General features: G+C 35.3%; 1 pseudogene; it reads left to right on the top strand.

The window, feature by feature from the left end:
* The first annotated feature begins 349 nt into the window (after nt 1–349).
* Nucleotides 350–7,018, top strand: LOC130738251 (protein NLP7-like; annotated as a pseudogene).
* The last annotated feature ends 519 nt before the right edge of the window (nt 7,019–7,537 follow it).

Below are 7,537 nucleotides of genomic sequence, written 5' to 3'. Positions count from 1 at the left end.
AAAATGATAAATCTTCAATAAACACACACTGATAAAAATATCTGGTACTACATATTAGACCATCATTTTCATTTTCTTTTAATATGTTCCTTGTGTAGTAGTAGTTTTTTTTGGACTATGTAATAGTAGTTGAAAATGTATATGTATATAATGTATATAATGTATATAATAGCAACGAAAAGACAAGTATGTAGTGCCCATCTTGTTGGCATTTGGTGCCAATGATGGAAAATTGCTTTCTTTTTAATATTATTTTTCCAATATTGTCACATCTTGCAAGTTGCATAGCCACAGTAAAAGTTTTTGGTCCCATATTCTCTACCTTCTATATTTATCTATAGTTCTCCTCTTTTCTATAGTGTTACAACTTTTAATTCATCACAAAGTTACAATCTTTGTCACTCTGTTCCCACAAATTTTCCAGGAAAATAACCCATTTGAAAATGCCAGAATCAGAGGAAGAAAACCCTGACCTTCCTCTCAAGTCAAAGCCAATGGAGGAACATGGGTTTCCCATGGATTTTGATAATGACCTTGAAAGTTCATGGCCTTTTGATCATGTATCTTGTCTCTCTAACCCCATGTCTCCTTTTCTCTTATCCAACATCTCTGAACAACCTTTTTCTCCTCTCTGGGCTTTTTCTGATGTTGAAGATGACAAGCATGTCAGCATTACTGCTTCAGGTTTCTCTTCTCTGATTGCCATATATCCTTATTTTGTTACTGTATGTTTTGGTTTAAATTTTGTTGTTAAATTGGGCTTTTTCTCCTTTCTTTATATCAGTAGCTTTGGTTTCATATTGAGGAGTGTAATAAGTCAACTTATAATCTTTAACACCAGCTTACTGCCCACTTGCTTTTGTTTCTGTTTATGTTGACATGAATTCCTCCCCTTTCTTAATGCCCACTTGACAGTAACTTGAATTGCTGCAGCTAGCTTTAATTGATTGGGAAACTTAAGAGGATACAGAATTATATTTTTTTTCAATATTTTTTTATATGGAATGTTCTTTATCTATTTCATAGCTTAGAGTTTATGTATATTGAAAGATTTTAACCTTTCTTTTTCATTATTTCCCTCTCAATTCTTGAAGCTATATTTGACTACTGAGAAACTTTATAAGACATAAATGAAACATAGACTTTTGGCTCATATGTTGCAATTTTCTGTGCATTTCTAAAGTTAATGATGCTACATGTATCTGGGTTTAAAGTTTGATATTTGTTTCTATCTCCCTCTTTTAAACTGAATAGCTAAACTGCAAGGCTTTACAAGTTTTGTGCTCATCCCTTTACACCTTTCCTTGGCTTTCAAACTATCCCATATCTGCAGGCCAGATTCTTGGTGCGCTTATTTATAAGCTAATTTGATAAACTTAGCATAAACTCTTATTTATAAGCTAATCTGAACAACTTATGAAAATAAGCTCAAAATAGCTTATTGGCAGGCCAAAAACTATTTACATAAGGCCATAAGCTCTTCCAAAAACTTTCATGGGCGTTTATACTATAAAATAAGCTCTTCCATCTGCTTTCTTGGGATTTGACCATTGCCCGTGTATCTAAGATGTATGGTGTTTGGACTTTGGAGTATTTATAAACATAGAATTTCTAGGCACAATATGATATTGAGTCCAAAGATGGTATTACCATATTACCATAACTGTAGAAGTTTTCTTAGTCCACTCACAAAGACATCTGATGCTAAACGTGAACTTTGAAGTTTTTACTGGATCTGCAGCACTTCTGATTGAAGCTAATGCTTGTTAAAAAAACATGGATTTTTAGTGCAGATTTTATCTTAGCAAAGTTTAGTGGAGTATTTAATTAACCGGATTATTCATTTGGTTCATGTATTTTGACATTCATGGTATTTTTCTTATGCATCTATCTTGCATTTACTTCCTTATACTTTGCAAGAGTTATATTGTTTCAAAAGTATGGCTACTGTATCAAGAGGTGTCTTATGCATCTATAAATACCCACTTACTCGTCGATTTGCAATCAAGCCAAGAAATACGAATTGAGTTTCTTAAATTGTTTGAGGGTTCTCTTTTCTCTTTCTATCTCGCTTATTTCCTTCACTGCTTTCCGGTAATGCAGATACAGTAACTGAGAATCCAGTTGAAAATGATGACAGCAAAAAGCATATGACACCCCTTGTACCTATGCCACCATTGGAAAATCGAGATGGTTTTTGTCTTATCAAGGAAAGAATGACACAAGCTCTTCGCCACTTCAAAGAGTTAACTGAACAGAATGTTCTGGCTCAGGTTTGGGTACCTGTGAGGAATGGGAATAAGTATAAACTCACAACTTCAGGTCAACCATTTGTTCTTGATCCACATAGTAATGGACTCCATCAGTATAGAACAGTGTCCCTGATGTACATGTTTTCTGTGGATGGAGAAAATGATGAAATTCTGGGGCTTCCGGGTCGAGTTTTTCAGCAGAAATTGCCAGAATGGACTCCAAATGTTCAGTATTATTCTAGTAAAGAGTATTCGCGCTTAAATCATGCTCAACACTACAATGTTCGCGGAACCTTGGCTCTTCCTGTGTTTGAACCTTCAGGGCAGTCATGTGTTGCTGTGATGGAATTGATAATGACTGCACAGAAGGTTAACTATGCTCCAGAGGTTGATAAAGTTTGCAAAGCCCTTGAGGTTGGTTTTCTTTTGAACTGTTCTAGTTATGATAACCTTCATGCTTTGTGATGGTTGTGATATTATTAACATGTCGACCCATTTTAAATGTGTTGCTAGCATTTCTCAGGATCTAAAGTTTTGATGAACTTATTATTTTAAGGTTTGGAAAAAAAATCGTTATTTGTTAATGCATCTTATAAAAGAAAACCATGTTATTGTACTAGTTTAAGAATTCATTGAACAACTACTCATCTAACGAAACTATTTGCATCAAGAAATTGAGGAAGTTGTAGAAATAAACTTAAAATGATATAAAATCAATGATACTACAATTGCAATTACTTGTATCAACATTGGCTAAAGTTAACCGACATTTTAATACTACTCAATCACCAATTTCATCATAAGCAGGTCGAAAACGAAATGGATTTTTAGGTATATAACATTCACAATAAATATTCCAAAGCATCTAATTAGCTCAAAATCCTTAAAATTAAAAAGTAATTCACATAGTTTGACCATATTTGTTCAATCATTTGTGATTTCTCATTCAGTCGTGTATCACAAAATCAACCTTCTTGTAATTATCGCAGAAAGCTTTAACAATGGTTCACTCCAATATAAATATATCAACCCAACTCAAAGTTACTAATGGTTTTGTGACCTCCTGATTAGGGAGATATAAATATAGGAGTTACAAAATAGAAAGTTTAAAAGACACTCAAAAAAGAAGTAGGAATGATGTTAACAAAAAGAAAAGACAATTAAATTGAGGAGTAAGAATGTTAAAAATTTGCTGGCATGGCTGCAAGATAGAAGAAGTTCAACAAGTTGAGAGTAAGTACAGAGATCACACTTCAGGTTTTATACACTAAATATATAGGTATGTCCTTGGAGATTTTTTTTGACAAAGTAAACTTCCGTGAGATTTTCTGTACTCTCATTACTACTTATTGGACAGTATATATAATTATTGACATTTTTTTTTAGTTTCCTGAGTCACCTGCTGTCAGTATCCTTGCAGGCAGTAAATCTGAGGAGTTCAGAAATTTTGGAGCATCCATACAGTCAGGTTGGCTTTTTTCTATTATGCATGATGCGGGTTAAAATCTTCTATCCCCAAACTGTGTCTCATTTATCTGTCTCTCCAATAAAATTTTGACATATCAGCAAAATGGGTGCCCATGTAATTTTTTAACTTACATGGCAAACTCTCGTTGGTGTGACAGGAAAATGAGACATAGAAGGGGCAGAAGATCTGCGTCCGCTTGATGCATCCCGCATCCTTATTTTTTTTATTTTCTGAAAGATAGAACATTTTTGTTGTTCTATGACTTCTATCTTACCCCTCTATTGTCACTGATATGACTTGGCAATTATTTTAAACCAGATTTGTAATGAAGGCCGCAAGAATGCATTAGCAGAGATTTTGGAGATATTGACATTGGTGTGTGAAACTCACAATTTACCTTTAGCACAAACATGGGTTCCCTGTAGGTACCGGAGTGTCTTGGCCCACGGTGGCGGTCTCAAGAAAAGTTGCTCTAGCTTTGATGGCTATTGCATGGGGCAAGTTTGCATGTCTATAACTGAGGTAGCATACTACATCATAGATTCTCACACATGGGGCTTTCATGAAGCTTGTGTTGAGCATCACTTACAACAAGGTCAAGGGGTTGCTGGGAGGGCATTTTTGTCCCAGAACATGTGCTTCTGTGGGAACATTACTCAATTCTGCAAAACTGATTACCCTTTGGTGCATTATGCTCTCATGTTTGGGTTAACAAGCTCTTTTGCAATCTGTTTACAAAGCTCTCATACTGGAAATGATGATTATGTGTTAGAGTTTTTTCTGCCTCCCAGGATCACAGAATTCAATGAACAAAAAGCTTTGCTGGGGTCCATATTGGCAACAATGAAGCAACACTTCCAGAGTCTCAAGATTGCTTCTGGTGTTGAACTTGAGGAGGATGGTTCAGTTGAGATTGTGGAAACGATAAATGAAAGAGTTCATATGAGGCTAGAATCTGTTCCAATTATCCAATCTGATAAATCACCCCCTAGACATGATGGTTCAGCTTCACCAAATTTGAGGCATGGGGTGCCACTAGATCCATTAGAACAACAAACAATGTTGGATGGCATAAATGATGGAGGAAGTCTTGGCGATAGTGGAGGTGGAAGCATGGAAAAGATCTCTTCTTTAGAGATAAAAAATAAAACCTCACAGAGAAAACGTGGAAAAGCTGAGAAATCAATTAGTCTGGAAGTTTTGCAACGTTATTTCAGTGGGAGCCTTAAGGATGCTGCAAAAAGCCTTGGTGGTATGTTCATTCTCTGATTTAACAGTTGAAGTTGCAATATTTTGTTTTGCTCCACTACAATGAAGTGCATATGAAATATAGTAATTAGGAATATTTCTGCTCTTATGATGTCTAAGTTTGCTGCTTTCTTGAAACATACAGTTATTGTTGAGAAGTTCCACATTGACTAAAGATATGACTAAATAAGTTTATATAAAGGATAGAACAACCCTCACCCCTAAGCTAATTTCTGGGATAGAGTTAGGCCTATCCCAACTTCTAAGATGGTATAAGAGGCTATTCTAGATCCGTTTATTGGAGACTACTCATATATGGGCCATTCATTCCTGCAAATTTTACGCTCTAGATATCCAGCCCTAGGTGTGAGGGAGTGTTGAGAAAGTCTCATCTAGAGATATGGCCAAATTATAGTGTTTATGAAGGTTAGAGCAACCCTCACCCCTAAGCTAGCTTTGGGGTAAAGTTAGGCCTATCCCAACTTCTAAGAGTTATCGAAGTATATATTGAATTATTAATCATCCAAAACACAAAAGTTGATTAGTTCACGCTAGTAGTTTCTTTTATGTTCATTTTAAAAAGGTCTAAAGTAGCAGCTGAAACATTTTTTTTTCTTGATGTATTCTTGTTGTACAGTTTGTCCTACTACAATGAAGCGCATATGCAGGCTAAATGGGATATCTCGCTGGCCATCTCGAAAGATAAAAAAGGTTAATAGTTCCCTATCCAAGCTCAAGTGTGTTATGGAATCAGTCCATGGTGCTGAAGGAGCATTTGGTCTGAATTCTCCAAGTAGTTCACTTCCCATCGCTTCTGCTGAGCCTTGTACTTCAAAAAAGTTGGACCACCAGGCCCCATTACGCATTAGGCCATCAGAATCTAGGATGAATTGGAAATGATTTTGATGCTTCTACAGAAACAGAAACAAAAAGACAGGTTGAGATGGAAGATCAATTGGAAAAAATGCTTAATGACAAAGGTGGATCCACTCAGTATGTTGGCACTAAAGATCCAAACAAGTTTGGAATTGGGAGTGGATCAAGTGAAGTTAATGAAAATCCTACTTCTCCTGTTTCATGCCATGGTAATCCCCCAAATGAAAGTTCTCCAGCAAAAGATATATTTAATATAAAATGCAGCAGTGAGCAATGTTTTGTGCTAAAGGGGTCACTGGAGTCAACACTGCAGTCAACTAGTACCAAATATGGAACTCCATATCCTATGCCAAATGTTGAGGCAACAGAACCTCAAGAACCATTTGGAGTAATGTTAATTGAGGGTGGTGATAGTTCTAAAGACTTGAGAAATCTGTGTCCTTCATTAGATGGTATTTTGGAGGATCAGGTTCCAGTTGCTTGTGGGATTAATCCTTCATCCTCTGATTTGGCTCCTATGCAACATATGAGTACTCCTAATAATACTATGATGCCTTTCACGGCCCGGAAAGAGATGAAGAGTGTGACTATTAAAGCAACATATAGAGAAGATATCATAAGGTTTAAGGTCTCCTTGAACTGTGGCATTGTGGAATTGAAAGAAGAAATTGCCAAGAGATTGAAACTGGAGGTGGGTACATTTGATATCAAGTATCTGGATGATGATCATGAATGGATTTTGGTAGCCTGTGATGCAGACCTGCAGGAGTGCATGGACATTCTAAGATCATCTGGTAGCAACATTATCAGGCTTGCGGTTCATGATATGGTGTCCATTCTTGGAAGCTCTTGTGAAAGCTCAGGGGTCTGAACATGGTTCAAAGTTTCTACTCAATTAGTTAGGACTTATTTGGTTTGAAAATTTGTATAGGAATCAATTATTTAAAAGTAAGAAATAAAGCGTAAACAACGTGATAAGTTTGTAATTATTAGTCAAAATAGAAAAACAAGACCTAGAATTCTTGTATGAACTCACGCGAGTGAGAAGAAGTTGTACATATTAAGTCATGGATGAGGCATTTCATGATGAATGAAAGGGGAGCAGAGCATGAAACGAGGCTTTGTTGATAAACAAGTTGTTAAGATTTGTGCTCCCTATAAATCTATTTGATCACATTCCAAGTTTTGTTTCTCCTAAAATTCTTTTATGAATTCATGGGAGTAGTTGTTAGTGGAAAGTCACACTCCTCCTTTTCCTTAATATCTATCACTATTTTTCAAAATTCTTTTCTTTTTTATTAGTCACTTTTGTAATTTTAAGAAAACATTTATTATGTTTTACCAATTATACCCTTAATATAATTCTTAATGGTGAAAGGGAAATTGAAGAGATTAACGAGAGATAAAAGACACATTAGGAAGTTAGCAGCAATTTAAAAAAAAAAAACAAGAAGGAGAATCAAGTTAAAGGTTTGTCTTATGTGCAAAATTCTTGCTATGTGTCCTGTATTAAAGATTAGTAAAAGTATTTTCATCAAATACTATTAGTCTATTAGTCATCATGGAACAAGTTTTATTTTTAAAATGATACAAAGAACATGAGATTGAAAAAACAAAGTTGTAAAGTGTAAACCAAAGTTCAGAATACAAGTACAGACATCAAAATTAATAAGACAGTTTCCATTTAACAAGA

Source organism: Lotus japonicus, chromosome 2 (assembly GCF_012489685.1).
Source record: "Lotus japonicus ecotype B-129 chromosome 2, LjGifu_v1.2".
Taxonomy (NCBI): domain Eukaryota; kingdom Viridiplantae; phylum Streptophyta; class Magnoliopsida; order Fabales; family Fabaceae; genus Lotus; species Lotus japonicus.
Note: the sequence above shows the minus strand (reverse complement) of the source record. Positions and strands in the feature narration are given on the sequence as shown.